The 12,727-nt window shown below is 45.7% G+C and overlaps 1 protein-coding gene across 1 annotated transcript in view; it reads left to right on the top strand.

Annotated features, from left to right (window-relative positions):
• Positions 1-1,327: 1,327 nt before the first annotated feature.
• TMOD2 (tropomodulin 2) overlaps positions 1,328-12,727 on the top strand; it is a 46,574-nt gene continuing 35,174 nt past the window's right edge. The window contains exon 1 of the mRNA XM_082647215.1: positions 1,328-1,430. The gene's annotated coding sequence lies outside the window, so the exon portion shown is untranslated. The remainder of the gene's footprint in view (positions 1,431-12,727) is intronic.

Raw genomic sequence — 12,727 nt, forward strand, 5'->3', positions numbered from 1 at the left:
GTACTTCCACAAATGCAAAGTGATGCTACTATTTTCAAACATGGAATTCTCTGCGGCACTTTTTCTTTTTGGTCACATGATTACTGCACAGGTCATGCCAGTTTATGATACTGTTTCACCTCCATTCACCCTTTGCCTATTTCAGAGATTATGCCAGCAATGGTGCATCCATCTCTTTGGTTCATTTTCCTTCCACCACATCTGGAAGATGCAAATCCCACCATAATGTGAAATATTGCACTGAAAATATGCAGCAAGGGTTCAAAAAGAGAGATCACATCTGATTAGAAAACGTTTCTGGAAGGTAATCCTATTATGCCATATATTTTCATAATTTCAATCTTTGTCCAATGTTACCCCACCCCACTTCATGCTTCAGAGACCAGACAGTATTTTCTCTATCTTTGTAGTTCCCAAGAACCTGGCATAGAGGACACATCACAGTTTACATTCCGGATGAAGTGAGCCTGCTAAACGTGTGACAATAGCAAACCCGGCGGGTTGTAACATTTATTTATCTAGACCAACGAGGCCGACTATCTTTAGCTTAGCATTATACGTAGGGCTTTCGAGGCCAGGAGTGTGCCCGGGTCTCCCCTGCAACTCCCGAGGAAGGAACATTTATTGAGTATGTGCTAAGTGCCAGACACAGGTGCTTTCACATATGCACCCGCGCGTTTGTTGTACTAAAATGCGTTTAGTCCTCACAACATGTCTTCAAGTTTTAAGCCTACCTTACAGATAAGGATGCTAAGGCACAGAGAGGCTAAATTAGCCAGCCTCTCCTCTAGTGACGCCACTGCGTGTGCGTGGGCTCTCGAACATTTTCACCCACAACCCTTAGATCGGCCTCGCTACACCCCACCTCCCTACCCCCAGGCATGTACCCCAGGTACTCCTCCCCACGCCCCGCCCTAGGCCGGCGTAAAGCCAATAAAACCTAGGGCAGGCCTGCTCTATCTCCGAGCCGGTGTTAACAAGGCTTCCACTTAAAGATGCTCACTCACCCAACAGCTCCTCACGAGCTTGGAGAGCCTTTGCCACCCACCCTATCCGTAGCCCCGAGCTTCTCCAAAGAGCCCGCACAGCTTGGTCCCAAGGCTGAGGTCCTCCTCGCCTGCACAGCGGTTACGGGGTCGGGACGCAGATTCTGGGCGAGGACACCTTCAGGGGAGGGGTGAGGAGGCCCGGGGTGACAGCCAGTGGGCACGGGGTCCCGCCTCCGCGCGGCCGCCGCACGCCGCCTCGAACTACGCTTCCCAGCCTGCTCCGCAGCAGCCGCGCGCCCCGGCGCCGCGCCCGGCCGGGAGCCGCCTGTTGATTGCCTCGCTCGCCCGGGCCACGGCGCCGCCCTGCTCGCCGGCCCCTCTACCTCGGGGCAGACGGACTGACTGCCAGCACCGCCGGCTCCGGGATGGGCGCACTGACTGGTGAGCGCGCCGAGGGGTGGATGGGAGCCCGCCCGGGCGAGGCGCCGTCCGCAGCCCCCGGCCCGCAGCGTGGGGCGGCCGCGCCCTCCCTGCCCTCGGGAGGATGCTCCGCGGCGTCGGCGCTCGGCCGGGCGGGCGCTCGAGGCCGGGGCCGCCTCTGGCCTCCTCGGCTCGACGGGCGGCTCAGGGCGGCGCGGAGGAGAGGGCGGCGCGGGCCGGAGGCGCCCGGCGGGTGTGGGTCCCACGCCCCGCACTGCGGCTCCGCAGTCTCTGCAGCCCCCGGGCCGCCGCAGTGAGGGCGCGGTCTCTGTCCTCCCTGAGCTGCGGGGCCGGGTTTTTCTACGCTGGGCTTTGTTCCCCATTTTATCCTCTCTTGTTAACGTTTGACAAGGTCCTGGAGCCTAATGCCTGTCACTGCAGCGTTAGAGCAGGCGACGGGGAAGGGTAGACTCCGGCTGGAGCTGTCACCCGCAGGGCGTTTCAGCCTCCGAGAAAGCAGCGTTCCGAGAGCGGCCTGATGCAGGTTCTCAGGACTCATTTTTTTTCTGGTTAAAGTAATGGTAGCATGTGCTCCCTTGAGTCTTCCAAAATTTTCCCTGTTGACCTGCAGAAATGAAAATTGCTTTTTAATAATAATAATAATAATGGCTCCTAAAGGGAGTTTTTACTTAACGTTTTCAAAGGTGGGAAGGTGATGCGGGCAAAATGCAAATTAGCAATGAAGGAGGCTGTGAATGCTACGGGCTTCCTCTTGCCTACTAAACATCTGAATCACCAGGTCCTTGGGAAGGGAATGAAAAGAACATCGGAGAAGGTATTTATAAAACCCATTTCCAGCTCTACCATTAAGGAGCTGAGGGACCCTGGACAAGTCCCTTCATCTCTCTTATCCTCTTTCTCCATGGTAAAACGGGGCATTCGGGTCACATGATTTCTAAACGTCTGTTCTTCCAAGACTCTCATTATCGGGGAACTGAGGAGATGAGGGTGCTGGTGTTCAACACCATTACAAAAACCTGATTGTGACAGAGCAAGCGGCTTTACCTAGTGAGGAGGAAAGATTTTTCAGGGTTTAGGCAACTTGATTTTTAAAAAAATAAAACCAATTTCCTCTATCTACTCTCTGCAGTCTAACCCAATAAATATGCATTACAACTTTTATTTTTTGTAAATTACTATAAATTGGTAGACAACAACAGGCTGTGGATGTTCCGTGTTTGTTTTTAATTTGCTGAAGGTGAAGTGATGGGATCAGCAGGTAAAGGGAGAAGCAAATGGCTCCCCCGTGCTGGGCAGAGTGGTCAGATGTGGTCAGCAAGGAGGAGGGGAGGAAACCGCAGCAAAAAGTAAGCAGAGAGTACAGACACTGAGGATAGAGAGGATGGGTATTGATGGGTCATTGTTTGAATAATAAATACACAATAGAAGGAATGAGAGAACCAGAAAACCAGTGCTATGCAACCCTAATGTAACTGATTCAGGCAAGGATTCATCCAGGGGTACAAAACCTTTGAGCAAAAGGTTGTTGGGGAATAGGATTTTCACATTTTTTCAAAGTATCTCGGCATTTTTTCAAAGTATCTCAGCACAGATTACCTAGGGAAAATGTGTCCTTACAATGGAGAGATGAGGAAGTCATCACCTTAGCTGAATGATCAAGCTTCCCAACACCTATCATGCATCTCTTGTTGGGATGCAATAAGAAGGTCATAACTTGACGTGTGTGGTGTTCCTGCCAAAAAGACGGTGGGAATGGATTACTGTAGATTAAAATGTTCAAGTAATAACCAATCAGGATGTATGAACTTTGGATCCTAGATCAGAAAAGATAAATAAAAAATAGCTATAAACGATGAGTTGGGGACAACTGGAGAGATTTGAATACGGACTGCATATTAGGTAATATTATGGGATTACTTTTCATTTTCTTAGGTGCAGTGATGGTACTGTGATCATGTAGGACACTGTCTTTCTCTTTTGAGATGTGGGTATTTGAGGCACAGTGTCATGACATCTGCAACTTTCAGTGGGTTCAGGGTGGAGGGGGATTTGAAGAGTTGGGGAGGACACTCCAGAATGCAGCTAAGTGGTGACAGCTGGTGAATTAAAGAGCGTGGTGTACAGGTGTTTATTGTACTATTTTACGTTTTCTGTAGATTTGAACTTTTTAAATAAAGATTGAGGTGATCAATAAAATAGATAAGTAAACAAAGGAAAGGATTGTAGAGGACAGCGTGGTTAGTGACAGAAAAAAGCAGTGGATCCGCGGGGGACTCACAGTGAGTCTGTGGCTTCAGGTTCCCAAGATTTAAATCCTATTGGAGGTGTGAGCTGGGTCAGGGGAAGTTCTGTTTTTTGGTTTGTCTTGACTACTATGAATCATTTATTCTTAAGACATCTCATCCCCTAACTCCAACCTTAAAGTATTAATAATTCCCAAACCTTAGAAATTCTAGCCTTACCCAAGAACCATTCTGAAAGTGCTATCCCTTTCCTCTCTCCGTTCAAGATCTGCACCCATGTGGCTCAAAGAGGCTCATAGAAGGCAGATGGAGAAGAGAATTGTTACCTATTACCAGACCAAGAAAACAGAACCAATTCTTAAGATACAGCACTTAATTTTATACAGAACCTTTTGCTGCAAGGATGTTTTTCCTATACCTGAGATTTATATATATATATATGCTTTTATGTTTTGCTCCCCTGTTTTGGCATCAAGGCTACCCCATTTCTTTCCTGTGTGTCGCCAGTATTCCTGGGTTTCCCTGGTGACGGCTGAGTAGAGTAGGAATGAGAAGGTCAGCTCTAGGACTGTGGGTAATAGGAGCTCATGAAACAAGGTGCAAGGCCAGCCATGCCGAGCCAGGACATGAGGAGTAAGGAGCCAATCTGAGGCACCAGCCCAGTGAAAGAACCAGGAGGCCTCTTTGTCAGAGCAGTGGGAGGGGTCTTGAGGCTAGGGAGCTGGGCTACTGTTCAGCCAGTATATACAGGGTCAGCCATCCCTGTCGTTTATAGCTGACAACCATTCTGATAGGACAGTGCCCATTTCATACCAGTTAAATATTTTGCATATCATCTTGATAAGCAGTCATGAGTCAAGGTGCACATAGCACCTGTAAGTCATAACAAAGCTTTGATCAAAACCTAGCTGGGATACAGATGCCAGAGAAGGAGAGAAGGTAGGTGGGTCAAAGATGCATAAGCAGGCAGAAAAGACAAAAAGTAGAGAACCCATAGTGCCAGTCAGGAAGTGAGAAGCCCATAACTTCCTGAAACCAAGATGAGGGGACATGGCTAGAACCAATATGCAGTTGAAAACCAAAAAGACCCAAACACCCATGTGGAAGGCAAGGAGTTAGAAGTCAAGAAACAAGAACTCCTCAGAAAACAGAGAATAGGGCCTGACAAAGGGGTAGGGCAGCAGCAGGGAATAGGACCTGCCAAGATAATTAGAAACCAGGTGGCAGTCTGGGCAGACAGTGAGACTTCCATGCTAGAGCCCTTCTGCCCCCGCCAGGAAGCTTCTTGGCAACTTCCTGCCCAGGTGGAAACCTATCTCATACTTTGGCCAGCCTACCCATGGCGGCTTGCTACACCTGGCAGTGCTGACCCAGGGCTCCTATAGGGTGCTGCCTCTCCACGTTCAACAGATCCTGACAAGGTTAACAGAGGGAACCACCCTCTGAAATAAGTACTGCTCTTTGCCTGTTTTACGGAGGAAGGGACAGAGACTTGGAGAGGTTGTCACTCACACGTGGATCTGTAACCATCAGTTCAAGGGCTGGCTGACTCCAAGGCCCATGCTTTTTGTCTTCTGTGCTCTCTGAACCTGGAGGGGGTGGTTACTGGTGGGCACATTGTTTTAAAAGGAGACAGTTTTCAAGCACAGTTGGAGCTATGGCAACTTTTGCGTTGTAAGATTGGGAAGTTAAGAACAAATGATCTCAGAGACAAACTCTTCATTCTGGTAAGATGTGTTCCTCATTCCCCATTCAGCTTGCCCCTTCCAATTGCCTTCTCATAGTTTTTGCCTGAAATTCCTCCTCATCACACCCCAGTCTCTGTCCTGCATCGCCTGCAGGTATTTCCCAGGATATGGCAGGAGCCATTTGGTTATTTAAAAAAAAAACAAACAGACTTGAATGGGCCATCTTCAAATAGCTAGATTCCAAAACACAGGCTATGTGTTTTGTACACATCTTTGTATTTCCCTGCAGCTAGAAAGGAATTAAATATATAGGATCAATTCCTGTTTTGTTGGAGGATATATTGATAAGCTGATTTTTTTTCTAATTTACTAGTTTTAGAAAATGTAGATTTGGCTCTTGTGCAAACTGGTTCACCGATTGTTTAGAGATTACTATAAAATATTGAAGATATATAATACAGAATAAGAACTTCTCACTTACTGACTACCCCTCTTGGGACTAAATCATCATCAGTGCGGTGGAAGCCCAAGTCCTCCTTCCCCAATTAACTCCCCCTCCCCTTGCTACGTGGTGTCTGTCTTTTCCATGTGCAGTCCTTTGTAGCTTTCCCAGATATATATGTACTCCAGAACAATTTATGGCACTGTTTTACCCATTTAAAAAACTTTTCACTAGGTTTTACAAGTATTTTTTTCTTACTCTTTTGTAAAAATTGGTCTTTGGTTTGGATCAGATTTAATAAATAAGGCTGCTTGTTTTGGCTTTGGTTCTAATCGTGTGGCGAGGGAGGGCCAAAGGCTGGGCACTTCGTGCTGTATCTGATTTTCCTCTTTCATACCACAGTTATACAAATAAGGTAGCGGAAAGAGAAGCGAAGGAAGCCACACTGCTTGTTTTCCTTTTCCGGGCTTGTATCTTTGGTAACAGGAAGAGTTATCAGAGGGCCCAAATCATCCTCCCTTCAGCTCAAGTCCTTGCTCCTCTTGTCCATTTTCTAACCGGTTGGTGTCTGTACATGCCTACCTGGACTCCTGGAAGCTCTGTTTGGCGCTTGCTTCACTGCAGTGTGCATATTAGTTTCTCGTTGCATGTTGAGAGCTTGCCATGGGACACAGTCTGCCGGAGGTGAGGCTGCGGCAACTCTTTGGAAACTTTCCGAAGAGGACAAATACGAACTCTGGGAGGCCTGGGTAGGGGCTAAAGCAGGCTAGCCATGAGCTAGAAATCTGTGATTTGACTTTAAAAGCTATGTGAATAATGTTTTCACATATATCTATATTTGTTATTAAAAATAAAACCAGCTTTCCCCCAAATCTTTAAATCAGAGTTGTGCTCCCGGAGGATACACTTTTTTTCTCCTCTGGCTTTAAGACCCCCCCCCCACCATGCACTGGCACAACATATGCAATTTGTTTTAACAGGTACTGTTACATAGTATTAACATGTTATTGTAACTACTTAAAGTCTCTCTCACTGCCAAACTGTAAGCTCAGTTAGGGCACAAGATATCATCTGTTCTGTTCACTGCTTTTGTCCCAGCATTGGAAAAGGTGGACTTTTAGTAGATACTTGTTGACTGTATATACAAGAAGCCCAGGAATATAAAGAATTATGACATCATCCCTGTCCTCTACGAGTTGGTGGTGTAGTTGGAGAGAGAACCATTTATGTAGCATACATAAAAAATAATGAGAGAGGGAAGAACACTCAACTGGTGACGTAGGCAACGAGATGTAGGAAACAGAGCAACTTCTGTGCGTTTAGGTGGCCTCAGAATGTTCCGTGACAGAGAGTGCAGGCTGTGGATATGGTGGAATGATCTCTGGACCAACGGGTCACTTCACCTCTCTGAGCTCATTTCCTTCTTTTGACATTTGTTGCACAATACTTGTTGGATGTCTTCTCTGGGTCAAGACCTGTGCTGGGAGCCAGGATTATAACAGTGACTAAAACTGATACAGTCTCTACCCTCACAGAGCTTAGCAAGGACGACAGAGCAATTGTAATAAAGTCAAGGAGAGCTCTGAATAAGGGGTGTGCCATGGGGTGGGGAGTGACTCAGACCTGCCTGGGGGTCTGAACAAGGCCTCTCTGAGGAACTGAAGCTTACATTGAGACTGGAAGATGAGTTGGCTACCAGTCAGCCAGAGAAAGAGGGGGTAAGAGTGCTCTGAGCAGAGGAAGCAACATAAGGCATGATCCAGGAGTTGGAAGTGGTCCAGGGGGCTGAAGCCAGGAGGAGATGGGGAGTGCAGTGCAAGATGAGGCTGATGGGAATGACAGAGGTCAGACTGTGAATTTGAACCTTACCCTCCAAGCAAAGGGAAGCCACTGGAGGATTTTAAGTAACTAGGGCAGAGTTGGTTAAAAAGATCACTTTGGCCATTTGTATGGAGAATGGATGCAGATGGACTAAGGCTGGATGAGGCAGTGCAGGCAAGTGACGTAGGCGGATTCGCAACATGTTTAGGTATGGACCAGATTTGGTTATTGGTGGGTGGGGAGGAGACAAGGAAGAGAAGATGTCAAGGATGGCTCCCTGGTTTCTTGGCCAAATTCCTAAAACTGGAAGTTCCAGAGGAGAAGCTATTTGGAAGGAAAGATGATGTGAATACTTCTGACATTTGAGATGGCTGATTCAGCGAAGTAGAGATGTTGGTTCGGCAGTGGAAATATATGGATGTAACCCTCAAGGAACAAAGTCTAGATCAAAGATATGGATTTGGGGGTCTTCAGGTTATGGATTATAATGAAAACTTTGGAGGGGATGAGTTTCCCCAGGAAAAGTTTACAGTGTAAGAAAAGAAATGCTAAGACAGGATCTTGTAACATGCCAGTATTTAAGGTAGAGGAAGAAGAATTGCCAAAAGAGACCAAGGAGTGATCAGAGAGGCATCAGAAAAACCATCTGTGTTACTGGACTGGATGATCGTTAAGGCCTCACTCAGCCCTAATGTTCTGTGGTCCTGCAGAGCTGGGATCTGAGCCAGGTCTCAAAAGCAGAGCACATGGATTGACCATGAGAATAGAGAAGGGCATTCCAAGTAATATTACCGTATCAGCCAAGGTCCCAACAAGAAATAGAGGACACACTCGAACTGAATAATTTGAGGGAATTTTAATAAAGAGACTATTTACAAAGTTGTAGGGAGGGTTTGAGGAATCCAACAAGGCAGAAATCTGGCACTAGTCACATAGGAACCCTTCACCACCCCCAGGCCTGAAGTCAGCAAGGGCGTAGGGACAGCTGTGTAGAGGGGGCTTCCTGGTAGGCAATGTGGCCCTTCTGGACAAACCTCCCTCTCTGCCTGCCCTCTATTTTCCTGCTAGTGCCTCCTGTTGGCCAAACAGAAGCCAGAGAGCAAGGGAGCCTTGATGCCGTGTAAATACAACGTCTTCCTAGGGTACACAGCAGGGTGGGAAGTGAATTGTGAGGGCAAACGAGATATCCAGAACAATTATCTCGGAAAATGGAAGTCTATGAATAAAAGAGTATATTAGTTTCCTGTTGCTGCTGTCACAAATGCAGGGGCCTAAAACAACACAAATTTATTATCGCGCAATTTTGGAGGTTGGAAGTCCAAAGCAGGTTTCTTTGGGCTAAAATGAGGGCGTCAGCAGGGCTGCATTCTTTTCTGAAGGCTCTGGGGAGAATTCATTTCCAGGCCTTTTCCAGCTTCTAAAGGATGCACACATTTCTTGGCTCTCGGCCGCTTCCTTCATCTTCAAAGCCAGCAATTGCATCACTCTGTCCCTGTGCTTTGGTCATCACATCTCATTCTCTGACTCTTCTGCCTTCCTCTTCCATATTTTAAGAGCCCTGTGATTACATTGCACCCACCCAGATAATCCAGGATAGTCTCCTAGTTTAAGATCCTTGATTTAATCACACGCAGTCCCTTTTGCCATGTAAAGTAACATATTCCCGGGTTCTGGGGATTAGCATATGGACATCTTTAGGGGGCCATTATTCTGCCGACCACAGAGAGCGAATAAACAATTTTGGCTGGGTTGGAGGGCTCCCTAGGAAAGTAATGAAGACAGAAAACAGAAAGTGCAGATCAAAGCCAAATAGTAGGAGTTTGGGATGCTAGACTGTCTGAATTTCATTGTGTAGACAAGAGGGAGCCTTTGTAAGTCCTTAATCAGGGAAGTGGCTTGTTAGCAGTGTGAAGAAAGATGATCTAACCATGGTGCTCTGGGTGGCTTAGAGGGAAGAATAGAATCCTTTCAAGATGCAATGAGAGTACTCCAGGTCTGAAAGAACAAAGATCTAAAGCAAGAGTGACAGGAAGAGATGGTGTGAAAAGTATTGTGCAATAAGAATCCACAGGAGGTGTTAACCAACGACACAGGGAACGAAGGAAAAGAAACTCACGTGGTCTGAGTTTTGGCAGTGACTGACTGGTAGATTAATAGTATGATCCAGAAAACCAGGAGAGCAAGTCTGTTTCAGGGGAAGATAAGAAGTTGGGGTATAGTTGTAGAATCCTGGAATAGAACTGCAAATAGAATCTTATCAACTCTAAGATACCATCAGTTGTCAAATGCACCAGTATTTTACATACCACCGAGAAGAAAAATGCTGCCAATTAAAATGTGACCCTTCTTGGGAATTCCCTGTCGGTCCAGTGGTTAGGACTTGGTACTTTCACTGCCAGGGCCCAGGTTCAGTCCCTGGTCAGGGAACTAAGATCCTGCAAGCCACACGATGTGGCCAAAAAGAAAAAAAAAAAAAAAAAAGTGACCCTTCTTAAAAATACAATTTTTTTACTTTATTGAAGAGCTGTTTTAGACTTACACATAGATTTTTTGAACTGCCATTCAACAAATTGCACATATTTAAACCGATGCAATTTGATGAATTTTGACATATGCATGCACCTGTGAAGCCATCACAATCAAACGCCCAAAATTTCCTCAGGCCCCTTCGTGAGCCTCTTCCCCTCCCTACCTCTCTCCCATCCCTAAGCAGCAGCTGATTTGCTTGCTGTCATATAGAGCAGGTTACATTTTCTGGAATTTTAGACAAATGGAATCATGCCGTATACATTCTTTTTGATCGGGCTTCTTTCGTTCAGTATAATTGTTTTGAGGCTCATCCATGTTACTGTGTGTATCAATAGTTCATTAGTTTTTATTTCTGAGTAGATTCCATTATGTGGATATACCACAATTTGTTTATCCACTCACCTACTAATGATCATTCAGGTTATTTACGGTTTGGGCTATTACAGATAAAGCTGCTATGAATACACATACCTTAAAAAAAATATATCACCTCTGTGCATACATAAAAAGGGGAAATGGAAATGAATGGGTTAATATTCTTTTTTTAAAAAAACTAATTAATTAATTTTTGGCTACGTTGGGTCTTCGTTGCTGTGCATAGGCTTTCTCTACTTGTGGCCAGAAGGGGCTACTCTTCGTTGCGGTGTGTGGGCTTCTCATTGCGGTGGCTTCTCTTGTTGCGGAGCACGGGCTGTAGGCGCGCGGGCTTCAGTAGTTGTGGCGCACAGGTTTAGTTGCTCTGCAGCATGTGGGATCTTCCCGGACCAGGGCTCGAACCCATGTTCCCTGCATTGGCAGGCTGATTCTTAACCACTGCACCACCATGGAAGCCCCTGGTTAATATTCTTAAAGCTCCTTCATGTTCAGACTCCAGCTTTTGGAATCACTCATATTCATCAGTGTCTGGTCTTTTCCACACAGTATCTCCTCTGTGCCATCAAGAGTGGTAATTAAAAAAAAAAAATCTGTAAAAGAACTAAAAGCCTTTGATGTTGGCTCTTAAATCTACTCTGTAAATTATGTTAGGTTTTAAAAGAGTATTCCACTATTTTAAAAAGTCCCTGAGATATTTTCCAAACTACTGACACACCTTTTGCTAGCTTTGAAGCCGGTGCTTTTGTTATTTATGCATACACAGGCAATGACAAGTATGACATCTTGACTGCTCCTGGGTCGGCAATAATTGTAGGACCATCAGTTGCAGGACACACAATTTCTGAGTGTTAAGTGTGGGAAACTGTGCATCTTAGAATCTATTGGTTAGGGTAATTCAGTCAGTTCAGGCTAAGAGCCTGGCAGATATACACCTTAACTATCTAGAGCCAGTATCCTGTTCTTTCTCATCCTGAGTCCCCTCAGGGTGCACTGCTGGGGATGGCTGTAAGTGGCTGAGGGCATCCTCTGCTGATATGGCAGGCGACATTCTTAGACTCACACAATAAATTAGTGGTAGTTGGGACCAGAACAAAGTGTATATGACCCAGCTGGTTTCTTTGACTTTAGTGGGAGAGGATTTTTGTTTGTTTGTTTTGGTTTGGCTTTATTTTTTTTTACTGGAATATTACAATTAAAGCTTAAAAGAAGGTGGGTTGATGGAAGGGAAAGAGAGTTACATTGTATATGGAAAAGACACCAAAATAAAGAATCACAAACTGGAAAATGGTGAGCAGTTGAAGTAAGGACGGAGGAACAACATTCCAATAGCTCTTAAGTGGCCCCACCCACAACCATTCTCTTTCCATGACAACCTGTTTTTCATTCTTACCATTTGAATTACCTTATTGAAAACAGGTCTTCTCAGATCAATTCCTCTACTTTAAGCATTTGTGGTGACTCCCCATCTCCAACAGAATAAAGCCCAGGTTCTTTGGCAAGACGTATAGGAAAGGCCCTTCACAGTTGTCCCTTCTTCATCTTTAGTTGTTTCCTCTCCTCTTCCCCCTGCTCCCCTCTAGCCACACCAGCCATTCACCAAGCATCATGTACTTTCTTATCTTTGTGCCTTTGTTTATGCTGTTCCATTTTCCTGGAAGGAGCCTTCCCTGCCCACATCCACCTTAGGACCTCTTCCTTCAAGGCTCAAACACAACTTCTTTCAGTGTCAACTCAAAACCCCCATCCCCATCCAAGGATTATTTCCTCATGTGTTTTAAACCTACTGTGGACATGACTTCTGTTATAACACTTGTCAACTGAAAAAAAAAAAAGCGCACAACCTAAAAGTTGAGAATTATGTTTTCTTCAGCGGACTTTCTGAGGACTCAAGCCCAGGAGGCAGTTTCTCAGATAGCTGTGTATGACAGGAGCCGGGATGTATAGGGGTTTTTGCTAGAAAACCCAGGGAGTCCGAACATCAAAAGATTACTATTAGTTAAAACCAAACATCTCAAGTTAATGAATTCAGCACTTTTCTGTGTAGGATGATAAATGGAATATTTATAAATGGAATATTTCCTGCCATATCAATAAACAGAGGATGTCACAGTCACCAATGGTTGCAGCCCTCCAACGTGAGCTGGTGAGCCCTGAGGAAACTCAGGGCTGAAAAGAATACCTGCCATCTAGCAGCCAGCA

Source organism: Grampus griseus, assembly GCF_964374135.1.
Source record: "Grampus griseus genome assembly, chromosome: 2".
NCBI lineage: Eukaryota > Metazoa > Chordata > Mammalia > Artiodactyla > Delphinidae > Grampus > Grampus griseus.